This window comes from Lissotriton vulgaris, chromosome 12, assembly GCF_964263255.1.
Source record: "Lissotriton vulgaris chromosome 12, aLisVul1.2, whole genome shotgun sequence".
Taxonomy (NCBI): domain Eukaryota; kingdom Metazoa; phylum Chordata; class Amphibia; order Caudata; family Salamandridae; genus Lissotriton; species Lissotriton vulgaris.
The window spans coordinates 169,865,487-169,881,832 of record NC_141700.1 but is presented as its reverse complement, the minus strand read 5'-3'; the positions used below and the strand labels follow the sequence as shown (position 1 = coordinate 169,881,832).

General features: G+C 44.5%; 1 protein-coding gene across 3 annotated transcripts in view; it reads left to right on the top strand.

Moving 5' to 3' along the window:
- Positions 1-16,346, top strand: part of ADCY7 (adenylate cyclase 7) — a 565,990-nt gene that overhangs the window by 94,423 nt on the left and 455,221 nt on the right. The window lies entirely within an intron of this gene.

The window sequence follows — 16,346 nt, the reverse complement described above, 5'->3', positions numbered from 1 at the left end:
GCAGGAGAGAGATGTAGGAGAGAGATGTCACTTACCTCTCTCTTTTTCTCTCTCTTGCGCTGCATGGCCAGTGATGTCACTACAAGCTTCTTACACCTGAGAAGCTCTAAACAAGCCGCCAGCATAGTAGGGAGAAAGAAACTGCTGGAGGTCCTACCCAAACCTAAGTGGAATAATAATGGACCGCACAGAATGGATGGTTGCTTTTCCACTAAACTAGTGGACCTGTCTTCAATTAATTCCTACATATATTCAGGGGAGTATCGGAAGCCCCTGCGGTGTGGAGGGGTGGACTAAACGTAAGGGGACCCCAAAAATTAAGGGTGGCCTCTTTAAGCCCAAACGCAATGTAATGTAATGTAATGATGTCTTGTAAAGCGCATGAATCACCCCACATGGGGTATCTCTGCGCTGTAGACCGCTGGGGAACCCGTCCTGGCTTTCCCTGTGAGATGGTCCCTACTGGGTATCTCCAAGGTGAAGCCAGGCATCCCCGGCGTATGTGGGGGGCCGTTGTGGAGATGAGGCAAGCTAATGCCCAGAGTTGCCGAGTGTGATCCCTGGTTAGAGTAGGCACCGAGGCGAGAATTATCGAGTCCACGGACATTGAGCCCAAGACCCGGCCGCGTCGGGAATTGAACCCTGGTCCCGGGCCGTCCTCTGCTTCCGGGTCTGCCGCCTCTAACCAGTGAGCCTCACCACTCTGTGAGATATGAGCCTCAAGGGCCTCTCATCACACTCGGCGGGGAGGGTGGAGGGGAGGGGAGGGGGTTCTGCATGTATTAAAACAATAAGCAGCGTTTATTATCTAAATACAAACCTATATGTTTTAATTGATCACCTTAGATCGATACGCAGAGTTCTCCTCCCCATGATCAACGTGTTTCTAATAATGATGCATCTTGCGAGGAAGAAGGATTTTTTCCTTTTTGTTCTCAGAATGTGTTTCAGGGTTTACCAACACATTGTGGGAAATGGTTTGCAATTGTCTTTAAGTTAATGGGCTCATTAACCGAAGACAGAGACCAGATGCCATGTACAATTCACGAACTGACTTTGCCTTGCTTGAAGAGACTGTTCTGACTCAAAGTATTACAGTGAATTCGGTTCAGCCATGAATAGGGTCAGTGCATTCACATTGCAGGTGACCTCTGCCCCTCTTTTTTAGAGTAGACTTAAGATTTTACTTTGAAAGCATCAGAAGTAGTGTTACTACTTAAAGGACTTGGGGAAAAAAAGGTTTTTATTTAACAAATTCACCTTTATCTTTTTTTCAAGGGCCGAATGTTCTTATTAATAAACCAACTTTATTTGAAAATGTACTTTTTAAGTGATACAGAACACAGTTTTCTTTATGCAAATATTCAATATAATTCCCGTAAAACAATATTTGAATGTATTTCTTTATTGATAAATGTATTTGGATATATTAGGTACATTTGTATTGCACATTCCCATGATTTGTATGGCACCGGAGTACTTTCAGAATCTGAGTACCCTTTAAGGTTTTGGGATTTTTGTTGGCCATAGTGAAAGTGACCTATTGAAATTGTATATTGTTTAGAGGTAAGTCCCATTGAATAGCAGCAGGCGCGGTTGAAGAATACTAGGGCGTTGTTTAGCGATGGATCATATTGGATAGTGGCCGGCTAGATCCTGGTATGGCTATTTAGTGAGCGTTATGTAGATGGATACATGTGCCTAAGGATTGTTTTTTGTCATTCGGCAGGGATGTACTGTTGTTCATTTTTCAGCTACAAGTGGTTATGTGTCGACACACGTCTGCCCATTACGTGGCTTTAGTATCATTACATGTTTACATGAGTGTGATAGGTTTGATAGGTTTAAATTAGCTTCATGAGGATGGTTGGTGTAGAATGATGAGAGTGTACATATCTGGTGAAATAACTTGAGTAAACGTATCATTCAGGTAACAAACACATAGCCAAATAAATGACTTGGAAGCATGTTGTTCATATAAGGTTTCCAAAAGTTGTATCCCGTGTGCACTGTTAATGTGGGACGAAGTATGAGTGTGATGTGCTGTTGGGGTGGCAAACACTTCAACAATGATATTGCTTGAAACCATATTGGGTGCATGATGCTGTCGGAAGTTGTCTAATGTATAGGTTCATTTGTGATGTATTGTTTTTGTTGAATTTGTTTTGGTTGGCTTTAGGCTACTAGTAGGCCTGCAACTCTAATTGTGCAACCACTTAAGTATCCCTTTTAAACATGTCTCAAGCTTGCCATTGCAGCCTGGGTGTGCAGCTTTAAACTGCCATTTCGGCATGGCAAAAAAATCTTTTGCCAGGCCTAAACCTCCCTTTTTTATACATATGTGACCCTAGGTTAGCCCCTAAACAGCCTATAGGGCAGGGTGCAGCGTATTTAAAAAGTTGGAAATGTACTTTTAAGTTTTACATGTTCTGGTAGTGAAAAACTCCTAACTTCGTTTTTCACTACTGTGAGGCCAACCTCTCCAATAGGAAAACATTGGTTACCCTATTACACTTAATAAGCGATCACTTTCAATTGGGAGCAGGTAAGAAGGTTGGGTTTGGTCTCTAAAGAATTGTAATTTAATGCCCTCTTTTATAGTAAAGTTGGATTTAAATCACAATTTTGAAAATGCCACTTTTAAAAAGTTTGCCTTTTTTTGTGCCCGCAGCCTATATGCTGGGGCACATGAGTAGATGTAGTTGGCAGGTGGCCTTTGTGTGCTCCCAGACAGTGAGACAAAGGGGAATAGGTGTTGGCATTATGGCCTATATTTGACCTGATGGGGGTGAAGCTGTCACCTACCATACTTGCACATGACAAAGACTGTGCCTCAGCACTCTCGCAAAGGGTTTCACACTTGTCTTTTTTACCCCCAAATAAGCTGGGACCAGGACAGGGAGGCAGGAAATTCCAGACACCTTTGTGGGGAGGGAGGACTGTAGAAGTTTTTTCGTACTTCAAAGTGGGCATCAGATATATATCTGGACCTATGGAAGACTCATAAGAAGGACTGCTGTACTGCTCTGCTGCAAGAAAGACTGATACTCTGCTGCCCTGATACCCTGCTGCCTGGGTGAGGGCTGGATCTGCATTGTAAACCCAGGACCACTAGAGTAACTCTAAGGACTAGTCAGCTGGCCTACTGATCAGAGCCTCAGGGACAGAAAAGTCTCCAACCACCTTGAACCCAGAACCTGGACTCTGTCTGCTGTGAGTCTTGCCCCCAAATGGTGCCACCCAGTCCTGGGTCCTTGGAATTGGGCCTGAAGGTGCTCTGCCTACCCAGCTGTGGTGCAAACAGAGCCAACACATCACAACGCATCACCTTGCAGCCTCGCATTGGAACTGCCACTGTGCAACACATCCTGACACAGCACTCCACAGCTCCTGTGAACCGCTGCTTTGCACTGCATCCTTAAAGCAGGACTTTGCTTCACAGCCCTGCAGCTTCTCAGAACCACCACTGCTCGATGCATCCTCAACACAGTCCTCACATCGCAGCCCCACAGCACCAAGGAACTGCCTCTGCGTGATGCATCCTCGATGCAGGACATCGTATTGCAGCCCCGAATCACCGATGCGTGACACAACCTCAAAGCGGGACTCCCGACGCTCCGTAACCAGGATTGAAGGTACTTTGTTCAGGGGACCAAATTTGGTCCCGGTAGCTGGCTCACATGCAATCACTGTCCCCCTGAACTTGTGAGATTTTTCCAGCCCAGTACAACCAGATAACCACAGTTGGTGCTGTGTGCGTCTAAGCACCATTTGTACTTTAATCTTTAAAGTTGCATATCTCTGGTTCGACAAATTGGATTTTGGTCATTTTGGTGTCAAATAGTTCAATACATTTTACTCTATTTATCTAAAGTGGTGTGGGATGTTTCTTGTATTATGTTTTCACTTTGTTATTGTTTGTGTACTGCATAAATGTGTTACACATAGCCTCTAAGTTAAGACTGACTACTTCAGTGCCTTGCTACCAGAGGATTAAGGAGGGGCAAATTTGGGGGTTGCTTGTGTATTACCATGACAAGAATTCTGATTGCTGCTTGAGTAGGGTTGCACCCACTCAACCAGTAAACCCAATGTCCTACACTAACATACTGCCTCTTTTGTTTGCGTCTGTTGGCAGTCATGGATTTAATGTAAGAATTAAGGTATATTTATAGTAAAGCTCTACAAACGATAGCTCTTCAAGTTGCATGCTGGGTGCAATGAAGGTGCCCACAGTGCTTTTGGAACATTCGTTTACTCTTGATTCAGAGGTGGTTCCCCTCTGTACAAATATGCAGAATTATAATGATTTGTTACTTTGTCATTGTTCGTCACATCTGTTTCAAGGGTGACTTGATGGCTTTTACCTTGGGTGCTGGCTAGTAATATCTGTCGTGTGATATGTGGAGACATTAGATGATTAGTTAGTGGTAAATGCTGTGTTTCAAGTCAAGAAACAGTCATTCTGCTTTAGAGTTTAGTTTGCCACTTTAATGAATGTCCATAATTCTGTGCCGACCAAGGTTCTGGGGGTGGGTATTGATCATTTCTGCCACTGACTTTCTGGAGCTGATCAGATAGATGTTGACACAGTTCGGTAATACTGATGACCCAGGGGACCAGGCAGATATCAGAAAGGGTGGATGTTAGATTGTGTTGCTGTGGGCGATTGGATAAGACAGTGATGGAGGTAGAGAGGAAAAGGTTATTAGAAAAAGAAATGATGGGGCAATCACATACTTGTGAAATTACTGTTAAGCTGTAAATGGAGGAGTAGAACTAAGAGGTAAAAACAATTTTCTGGTGGCAAAAATACTAAAACAAGGCTTGCAAGAAATTGTGTTATATTAGCTGGGCAGGGGGTAAGTACCCACCTTTAGTGGTTAACAGGACTGTGATTATTAATTAAGTCACAAAATAAAGCTGAGCTTAGTCTCTGGTAGCTATAGTACAGAGCACACAGGCTCAACTTAGAGGCAATGTGTAAAGTATGTGTGCAGTACTAAAACAGTCATAAAGTCAAAATGCAAGACAAAAGAAATCCCACAACAAATTAGAAAGAAAGAGTAAAATTTAATAAACAAAATGAAACCAAAAATGATGAAAATCCCATAAGGTGAAATAAAGATATGAATTCTTAGTGTAAAGTAGAAATAGTGCCATGAAGCACAAAGTGCCAATGATTGTCTATGTGCACGGTAGAACATAAGCACCTAAGAGTAATTTGACGCTGGCAGCAGTGAAGTGTGGTTCATATATACTAACCAGGTTCATCCTGGTCACACATTTACCTTCTGGCGTTAGTCCTTTAAGCTTCAATTTTCCACTGGAGTACAGTTTTAAAGCCCCTCCATAACTCAGGGGAGGCACTTGGAGACTCAAAGGGTGGAAGACAGAGTGCAGTTCAGTTCCATTTGCCAATGATCAGCTGAGGATTTAACAAAAAGGTGTCTAGGAGCTTGTTGTATCCCTGTAGGTTGAACAGGAGGTCATCCTTTTGACCCTTGCAGCACAATTCTTTGTCCTTCATACAAGAGAGAGGGTAGATCCAGTCCTCCAGGGATCTTCTCAGGTTGCAGATATCAGATTCAATGCTCTTTCGATCTTACTCAGGTCCAGGGTTGTATTCTGGAGTGGGTGCCAGGAGATGCCACATTTATGCCTAGCACCAGCTAGTGGGTGAGAATGACCCCTGGGGCATGCCTTAACCAATGTGGTAAAGGTTCCTGGGGTTACCCTACCCACTCTGGTCGTTTTCAAGATGGCCGAAGTCTTCTGCCACTCTAAATTTGGGCTCCAAGGGCTGGGGATATGTGTCGAGAAGTGTCCTAGTTGCCTCCCACATCTAGCGCTAAAATCTAATTTGAGGCAGTCACTGTAACCCCAACAAACTCAGAGACATAAGCCTGATAGAACAAAGCGGAGCTATCAGAAAACCAGACAATGGGTATACCCAAATTGTTTTGGCATTCTGTTTCCCTCATTTGAAGTGTCCCCCAAACGCTATAGATAAGCCTATCAGACCTGCCAAACAGGCTGTGACACTTTAATGTCAAAAAGAGGCCAACTGTGATTGGGGCCTGACTGGTTGGCGGGTGCAAAAGATGGGCCCTGCCCAAGTGTCCGCTAACGTTTGCCTGTGAAAGGGGATGCCTCATTGTATTGCATCACAAGTGTCCTATGAAAAACATCAACCAGGATGTGACATTCAAGCAGGACCTGACACTTGAATGTCAACATTTATCCTGAGGTAATATGAATTTGTATGGTCAATTGTGTCCCCTAACGTAGACCCCAACGGCTCCATGTGCATGCTTCAAGTACATGTATGTTCCCTCCACAACCAGCTATGAAGACGCAAATACATTTGCGTCCAACGTTAACATGTCCTCTTTCAGATCCACCATGAATGGGTCAAATATTCAGTTCCTAAGTATGCCTTGCCACCGTCTTTACATGGTGCACTTTCACGTTTTTCTGGCTCTGGCGAGTTAGGCCCTGATTCCTGCCATCGAGCCCTTTCTGCCTTCTGCCTTTGAAAGCTGCAGCCTGGACCTGCATCTGTATCCCTGACCTTTGTCTTACTCCCTGCACGGCTAGCAGTGCCTGGCTCGGCCTGCTTGCCTGCCAAGACTGTATTCAGCCTTCAAGTTATCTGCTCCGCTCCTCGAAAATACATTCCTGTCTAGTAGTTTAGGTAAACATCCTTCCCAGCTGCAGAGCAAAGGGCCCGGCCTTTCTGTCTCCATGCAAGTAATTCATAGCTCCTGTTACCATGGTAGGCCCATGGCCCCCTTGCTTTACACGTAGACACGTAGTCGCATATGCACGCACTAGCAGTCAGTATAGAATAGCCTCTGCCCAAGAGACCTTTCCCTCTAGATAATACAGTTCCTCAAACACAAGATACCAGATATGATTTGGGTTTAGGTTGTTCTGACACGCCAGACTCCTGTCTCCCTGTATGGCGCAAATGTCAAGTCCCCTTCACCCTCCAGTTCCACGTCAATTACACGTCATGCTGCTGCGCGCGCATCTCTGCCACATATTTCTGCTGACACTGCAGGATTCGTCTATGGATCCACCTACTCATGCTAATCTTATGTGACGATTCTAGCACACACCTCCGTGTACGCCCTTGTGCACGCCTTCTGTTACGCACATGTGTTCTTATCTCGTTTCTCTCAGCTGTTACGCCTTCTGCATTCATCATCACTGTATGCATGTACTATATATATGATATTCTGTTAATAAAGCATTGTACATGTCCATGTCCATTCCCTTCCTGAACCCTTGTGGTGATGGAACATGATACCTGGTTCGAACCAATTCCTTTTTAAGGAATAAAACCTTCATAAACTCAGATGCCACGGACTCTGCCTCTTATTTTTGACTGAGTTATTCTTATTGAACTTTACCGCATAAATTAAGTATAGGTAATTTAAATTTACCACATAATTGGCGCCCGAACAGGGACCCCTCCCCCACCTTACGCGCCGGCGGTGCGTTGCAGGCCTGGTCCCCTGCCACAGCCGTGAAGGACAACTACGCGTACCCGCAGGATTTCCTGTATCTCCCTCAGGCCAACGGAGGTGACTGAGGCTGCGATCGACACCCAGACGAGGCGGTGAGGAGTGCGGAGGATCCCGACCAGAGCCCAGCTGAGAGAGCAAGGTCCGAGGTATTCAGAGGCCCACCAGTTCCGAAGTTCCGAAGTACCTACGTCACGAGTCGAGTCGAGTCCAGTTCAGTCGAGTCCAGGGTCCAGTCCAGTGTCGAGTTTCCGAGGCCTTCCGTTTCCGTGCTTCCCGGTGAGTACCGTTACTGGGGACGCATCTAGACGGGTGCATTAATTTGTGTCCGGTCAAGACGGGTTTGGGTACACAGACCCGGTCTGCATTGTTTAGCAGTGTATCTGTACTGTTTAGCAATATATCCAGTATTCCGCTATCAAGTTATTGTTCGTTTCCCGAAATGTTTTAATGTGTTTTAATGTCGTGGTATGAGTGATTGTTTGATTTTCATTACTGTGTTTATTGTATTAGTGGTGTCCAAATACGAGTAAGTGTCAAGTACCAAGTATCACGGCTCAACATGCCGCTGTTTTCGAAACTGAAACAGATAGGAACTAGAAAAGGGATACTCGAGGAAGCTGTTCCCATCCCACCCAGGGACACTCCAGGGTATTTTATGTACCATAAACACGGCTTAGATGCTGTATTGTATCTCGATTTGTGGGTGGACTACACCAAAGATCTAGCAGAGAATCAGAGATGGCCCGTTACAGGGACATGGGATGCCGAGTGCATCTTGAGAGTAGAAGAAGCTTTATGGAAAAAGAAAGCCAGACAGTCACAGAAAGATGCCATTGAATTATGGCGTAAAGAATCACACAGACGGATAGAGAAAGCACTCAGAAAAGCAGAGAGAAGTAAAGAGGAATCTGAAAAAGCCAAAGAAAAAGAACTACTAGAAGAAGGAGAACGAGTTAGGATAGAGCAACACGATAGACGTAGAAATGCTATTATGACAGGATTGTATCCAGTCCTGGCCGAGGGCCTGCCCAAGGCGACCCCGGAAGTACCGAATAATCTGCCCCCTCCATTGGTTCTGACTAAATTACGTCACAAGACCACAAAAGATATTTTCCTTTCTTCTTATTTAGACGATGTAGCACCCGAATATATCAATGTTCCGCCTGCACGCATACCACCCGCTGATCGTCATCCCCCTGACCGTCATCCCCAACGACAGGACACTCCTCCACCACTTCCTGCAAACCCCATTAACCCTATTAATCTGCTTAACCCTTTCGGGCCTGACACGGCCCTACCGACAGATCATGCTCAAGCCTCCGCTTCAGGAGGTGCATCAGGAGGTTTCCAGACCCCGCCACCAGTACACCGATTAAATACTAGAGAACTAGCAATGCAACGTACTCCGAAACCGATTAGCAGTGAAAAGGCGAAAGAACTTATCACATACTGTAGATATGACCCCATACCAGGCAAAGATGGTTGCATGTTATTAGCCTCAATACGTATAAGACGTGCTGCAGACTTTTTAGTTCTGTTTCCAGGAATAAAAGCTAATCTAGATAGGATATATCATTTTGTTCAGACGGGGGAGGGTCCGGAATGTGTTCACAAGGCCATGGCGCATCAGAAAGTAGACATTCAGAGCCTACTATTAAGATTCCTCATAAACTGTTTCATAAGAGAACGAGACCGGCCTGGTGTAAATGAAGAAGAGATGAAGGTATTAACTGCATGGAGTCAGAATATTTCAGACGGAAAACATGATAAACAAAATTGTATAGAGAGCATGTATAGAAAGATTCGTAAAGAAATAGTAGTATTCCATGCAAAAGAGAAAGCTGAAAGGGAAGAGAAAGCAGACGAGAATAAATCCTCAGAGGATGAGCCAGAGACAGAGACAGAAGATAGAGGAACGATAGCATATGTGGGAAGGGGTAGATCCTTTAATAAACCGATACGTCCAGAAAGCAAGAGACTTTTTCACTCTGCTATGTCAAATCCAAAGACTCCTGAACATTTATTTCAGGCTACCGATAAAAGACTTCAAGAACGAATGGGGTACCATGTACTCAATTCTATGGATGAACAAGAATTAGCCAGGTCAGCAGTACAATGGGCTGACAATTCTGATAAATATAGTGATGACGCATTAGCGCAGACCTTTTTGAATCTTTCCCCAGACGAACAGCGACTAGCTAGTATGTACATGATACAACATCTCCTTATATTGTATAAAAGTCAACATTCTGATCCAGGTCCCCTACCTGATATATTAATAGAGCTAATCATGAATAAATGGAGGGGCCTGGGTACCGACTTAATTAAGGTAATTCTAGAACATCGGCACAGATATAGTGCTTTCCTGAATCCACAGTTTGTTCCAGCTCCACCCGTAGAAAGAAAAATGTATTACACAGACAGACAGAATCCCTTACGAGAGGTGCACCCAGTCAGGAATGATGATAATACCTTTAGATGTGTGTTTGTGTACACGCCCATAACTAAAATGGAATTATTGGAAATGAAAAAATTAGTGCCTAGTCACGATAAAGACCCTGCAGGTTTCCACCGTGAAATAAAAGACATGTTACTCATGGGTGATTATACCTATCCCGACATCATGAAAATATTGAAAGTATTATTGCCTGCCGGTATTTACGAGAAACTCAAAGAAAAAGAATGGGAGGTGGGAGAGCAAAAGATTGATTGGGCTGCATTAGAGAACGAAGAAAATACTAGAACCCCAGGCCTAGGGCTCGGGGATAAAACTAAAGCATTACCAGGATTGTTAGTACAAGTATTGCCACGTTTATTAGCAACGAAAAAGGAAGACTGGGATGCAATCTCAGCCTGCAAACAGAAACCAGATGAAGACACTAGTGATTTTTATTCCCGATTTGAGAAATGTTTTATTATTAATAGTGGCCTGAAAGCAAGTAGCGAGTCATACCCACACCTTTTTGTATCCAAATTAGTCGAGAATTCTCTGCCCCAAGTCAAGAACCGTGTTCTGAAAGTCGAGAGCACATGGCAAGCAAACACGCCTTCCCAAATGTTACAAATGTTACAGTACCACCAGAACAGAATTAGAGAAGAACATGATCACGAACAAAGACGTATGAAAGACACGAAAATGAAAATGTTAGTAGCCCAGTCAGTTCCAGATGACGGTCAGAAAAAGGGTATGACACAGTCCAATAATTCAGCAGCTCCTGTTAGAGGGACATGCAACTATTGTAAACAGCCAGGTCACTATATAAACGATTGTGCAGTTTTGAAACACAATATAGCTACAGGTAAAACTAAAGAAAGACCGCGTCCTCCTAGACAGGACCAGGTCCAACAACAAGTACCACAGAATGCACAGCCTATGCAGGCTTCGCAACAGACAGTACAAACCGTAGCGGTACCACAGCCACAACCGATTGCCACAACACAACATGCAACTCAGCAGATGTACCAGTATGCCCAAACTGATTACCCCGATTATCAGCGATACACATGAAACAGCCTAGAGAGGGAAGTTGGCTTGCCTCTTATTGAGGTTCCTGTAGATCAAGAGAGTCCTTACGTACATAGCCAAGTGTTAGGAAAAGATAGAAAGTTTTTGCTTGATACAGGGGCAAGCAGAACAACAATAAACCACGACGAGGTTCCAGGGGCACCCCTCTCAGGCTCCCAGAATGTTTCCCTTGGATTTTCAGGCAAACCTATTGTAAATGAAGTATCGAAACCAGTACCTCTTTTAGTTGGTCCGTTGTCTCGCACCACAGATTTGTTATTAACGAAATCATGTCCAGAAAACTTGTTAGGTATCAAGACACTGAAAGCTCTAGGAGCTGTGATTTGCTGTTCTCCGGAAGGAGTAAGACTGTTCTTACGTGACTTTAAGGGTCACTATGTATTGAGAGATATTGATCCCAGATTACAGAATGTTCCTGCACATTTATGGGCACAAGGCCCCACTGATGTAGGTTGTATGCACATTACACCATATCGAGTCACACTCAGGCCAGGAGTAGTACTACCACGAATCCGACAATACAAGTTACCCCCAGATGCTGTAGTGGCTTTGCTGAAAATCATTGACGAGCTCATTGCACAAGGAGTGGTTGTAGAAACCGACTCGAATCTATGTAACTCCCCTATCATTCCAATTCTTAAACGTACTGATCCAAATGCACCCCCTGTTTATCGATTAGTGATCGATTTACGAGAACTAAATAAATGCATCGTACCACAGTATCCCGTGGTCCCAGACATCTCGTCTCTATTGACTGCCATTGATTCCGAAGCAACGTTCTTTACTGTAATTGATCTGAAGAACGCCTTCTTTAGTGTTCCAATTGATCCGGAAAGCCAATATCTCTTCGGATTCTGTTTAAGTGGTCGAAGCTTCAAATTTGCACGCGCACCTCAAGGATTCACAGAAAGCCCCAGCATCTATAGCCAAGCACTGAAAAGACAACTAGACAGTATACACATGCCTGACAACACTGCCCTGTTACAGTATGTCGATGATCTACTGATCACCGCCCGCAACGAACCTGAATGTGAGCAAGCATCACTGACGGTTTTACATTTCTTGGCTGACAAGGGACACAAGGTGTCCCCTTCGAAGCTGCAATTCTGTGTTCAGCAAGTGGTTTACCTTGGGCACTTGCTGTCCAAAGGGGGGAGACAGCTAACACCTGACCGTATCCAGTTAATTGTAAACATGTCACAACCCAAGACACAAAAGTAGGTACGAGCCTTTATAGGCCTCACTTCTTACTGTAGACAATGGATCCCTCAGTATGCATTTCTAGCGAAACCACTCATACAGTTGACAACCCAGGAGGCAGCGACATCGACTACCCTCCCTTGGACTCAGGAACATACACAAGCTTTTGACGACTTAAAGAAAGCCTTATGTCAAGCACCAGTTTTAGCGACACCATGTTACAGCAAGCCTTTTACACTTTTTGTCACAGAACGCGAAGGTACTGCATTGTCAGTACTCACCCAAGATCAAGCAGGTTCACACAAACCGTGTGCTTATTTTTCTAGTACATTAGATCCAGTAGCCCAGGCGCTGCCTGCGTGCTTGAAATCAGTAGCAGCGACAGCTCTAGCAATCAGACAAAGCGATTCCATAGTGTTAGGACATCAATTGACAGTACAAGTTCCACACTCCGTGGAAGTTCTTTTAAACCGAACACAGACCCAGCACTTGACTATAGCAAGACTGACAGGTTATGAATTGACATTGTTTCAGCCACACATAGAAATCAGACGTTGTAATACATTGAACCCTGCTACACTTCTGCCATTAAGTGAGACAGATCCTTTGGCACATGATTGTATTGAAGTCATTACCATTACGACGAAACCCAGACAAGACTTGACAGATACCGCATTACCAGATCCAGACCTGACACTTTATGTGGATGGTTCATGCATGAGAACAAGTACAGGAGAATTAGTGGCCGCATATGCAGTCACGACAGAAACTGAAGTCATAGAAACGAATTGTATTGACACCCTGTCAGCTCAAGCAGCAGAGCTCATCGCTCTGACTCAAGCCTGTATTCGAGCAAAGAACAAGAGAGTTAACATATACACAGATTCACGTTATGCTTTCGGAGTCGTACACGACTTCGGTGTACTCTGGAGAGAGAGAGGTTTTTTGACTTCTCACGGGGCCAAAATTCAGCACGGTCCCCTCATTCAAGCTCTGTTAGACGCAATACATTTGCCTACAGCGATATCCATTATGAAGTGCAAAGCACATACGAAAGTCACAGCTACCATTTCCCAGGGTAACGACCTGGCAGACCGAACAGCTAAGCATACAGCTCAGACTCAGACTCACGTAACTGAATTGACAAAGACAATAGTCCCGACACCGACACATTGCATGACAGTTAAGGATCCCGCCCTAGATGTAATTGACATACAGACACATGCTACACCAGATGAAATCAAGAAATGGACTGAACTAGGAGGGATCCAGACAGAACAGGGATGGATGACGAAGGGAAAATCTACATGGTTTCTCCCCGACTCTATGGTTCAAGTCATCATTAACACAGTACACAGTCCTGCACATTTAGGAGAAAAAGCCATGTTAGACAGTATTCAAAACCTCTGGTTCAATAAACATTTACGAGCAGCAGCCAAACAGAAAGTGCGTACTTGCATGATCTGTTGTCAGTTCAACCCAGGTAGAGGCATTCCCGTAGAGCAAGGTGGTTTTCATCCTCCCGATCATCCTTTTGAAGTCCTTCAGATGGATTATATCCAGATGGAACGTTGTCGAGGATTCAAATATGTCCTCGTAGTTGTATGTGCACTCTCCCGTTGGACAGAAGCATATCCAGTCCCAGATTACACTGCTCCGACCACTGCCAAGCAGCTGATTCGTGAATTCTTCCCCAGATATGGTTTGCCCCGTATCGTATACTCGGATAACGGTCAGCCATTCTCGTCCGAGCTTATGAAGCAGGTATCACTCCTGCTCGGCTATCAATGGAAGTTCCACTGTGTCCGACATCCCGAAGCAGCAGGTCTCGTAGAGAGACATAATCAAACTCTGAAAATTCGTCTTGCCAAAATCTGTAGAGAGAAAGGCGTTGACTGGATAGTAGCTTTACCAGTTGCACTCTTTTACATGAGAATGATCGCACACTCACGAACAGGGCTATCCCCGTATGAGGTGGTCTTTGGTAGGCCACCGAATATGTGGGGGACACCTCTGCCTCGCAAAATTACTGATGTTGACAGTAACATGCTGACAGATTACCTTGCTTCCTTGATGTCTGCACTACAATCATGTCGTTCACAGGTTGCTGCAGCTTTTCCCGACAACACCGAGATGAAGCCACATGAGGTTGTTCCGGGGGACCTCGTCTTCGTGAGAAATTTTGACAGGAGAAGTCCGCTGGAGCCCCGTTGGCAAGCGCCGAAGCTAGTACTATTGACTACAAGGACTGCGATTAAAGTCGAGGGCCGTAAGGGCTGGCTTCACTCGAGTCATGTCAAAAAATGCCATGGACTGCCGCCAGATCTAGACTCCCAGCCCTGCCCTCCTCCACAGACTGACTCGAAACTCCCCCTGGTCGAGAAAACTTCTTCTCAAGAATATAAATTAAAACTGAGGTCTAGCAAGTCAGACAGTTTAATTGTTTAAGTCCTCCCCTAGGTGAATCGGTTAGACGAGTTTCTGACATGTATCCCCTAGACCCCAATAGAGAGAGAGATAGACAGAAACAGCTCAAGAAACGTGAATATTGTAAATCACTTCGAAGTCACTGTATTGTGACATTATTGATTATGTTTTTTCTGAGTCTCATGATTATTGCTGCAAGTATACTGTTACATATATACTATCCTATTTTCAAGCGTGCACATTCCTCCTTAAATGTCACTACCGAGCACTCTTTCAGTGAACTACCCCCGCATGAGTTATCTTACCGACTTGCGCTGCGCAACAATACATTCATTAGTATGTTACATCATTCCCATCAGACCAGCAATGCTACAAATTGTTGGATATGTGGTCGACTCCCTCCCTATCAGAAATACAAGGGAGTTCTGCCCCTCTTTCCGTACCCGTTCACACACAATGGTTCCTGTGGTGCATGGTTTAGTTTAATGAACTCTTTAGACTCCAATTCCGTAGTTTACCAGGGCAACTGGGTATGGGGAAACCTGAATACAGTTCTGCATAGAGTATGTTTCCCTGACAAGGAGGGTCTTCCCAAAAGGACAGGGACTGATCTAGAAAACAAAGTATATGGATTAGGTAACTTTACACTTAACCTCATGATTCTGAATGTTGAATCCGAAGCCGAACCAGTCTTACCCGCTATGTCAGTGTTACCAGTAAAAGGTGAATTATGTGTCAGAAAGAATGGTTCAGTACACCTAGGTCATAGCACATGTACTACTGTGATTGAATTCAGTGATAAAGACAAGTCTACATTCAAGGCTTCCCGTCATTCCTATTTCGTTTGTGGTCATACAGCATATATACGCTTACCTTTAGATTGGGATGGCACCTGTTACATTGCATTCCTACTGCCACCTGTTTTCCTAGCCCCTCCTGATTATCATAGGGACACCCATCTAGTACACAATAGACCACAGAGAGATCTCCCGATTGTCGACTACACTGAAACGGCATGGGAGCAATACACAGACTTCAATAAAGGTTTCTTTCCCTACTTAGGTGCTGTCTTTAATAGTAGAGACATCGGATCGAGCTGCTGTGTTTTCATTCCAGAAAATGCGCAATCAGTATATAGAGCCATAACTCGTCTTCACAAGATTGCAAGTCAGATACACCAGAATCCAGGCACCTGGACTTGGTCCGGTTGGTTCTGGAGTGTACTATCAGCCTGGGGATGGAAGGTCCTATCCTTCCTAGGAATAGCCCTTCTCATCGTGTTCAGTTGTTGTCTATGTCTACAATGTGGGCCAGCGATTTGCGGCTTGTGCGCCACATCATGTATTCCCCATTCAAGTCCACATTCAAAATCTCGTCGGAAGAAAGAAGAGCAAATGATGTTACATGAACAGATTGATAGATTAATGAGGATTGATATATCATGAAGGGTCCGTAGGGGACAAGGAGGGAATGAGGTAATATGAATTTGTATGGTCAATTGTGTCCCCTAACGTAGACCCCAACAGCTCCATGTGCGTGCTTCAAGTACTTGTATGTTCCCTCCACAACCAGCTATGAAGACGCAAATACATTTGCGTCCAACGTTAACATGTCCTCTTTCAGATCCACCATGAATGGGTCAAATATTCAGTTCCTAA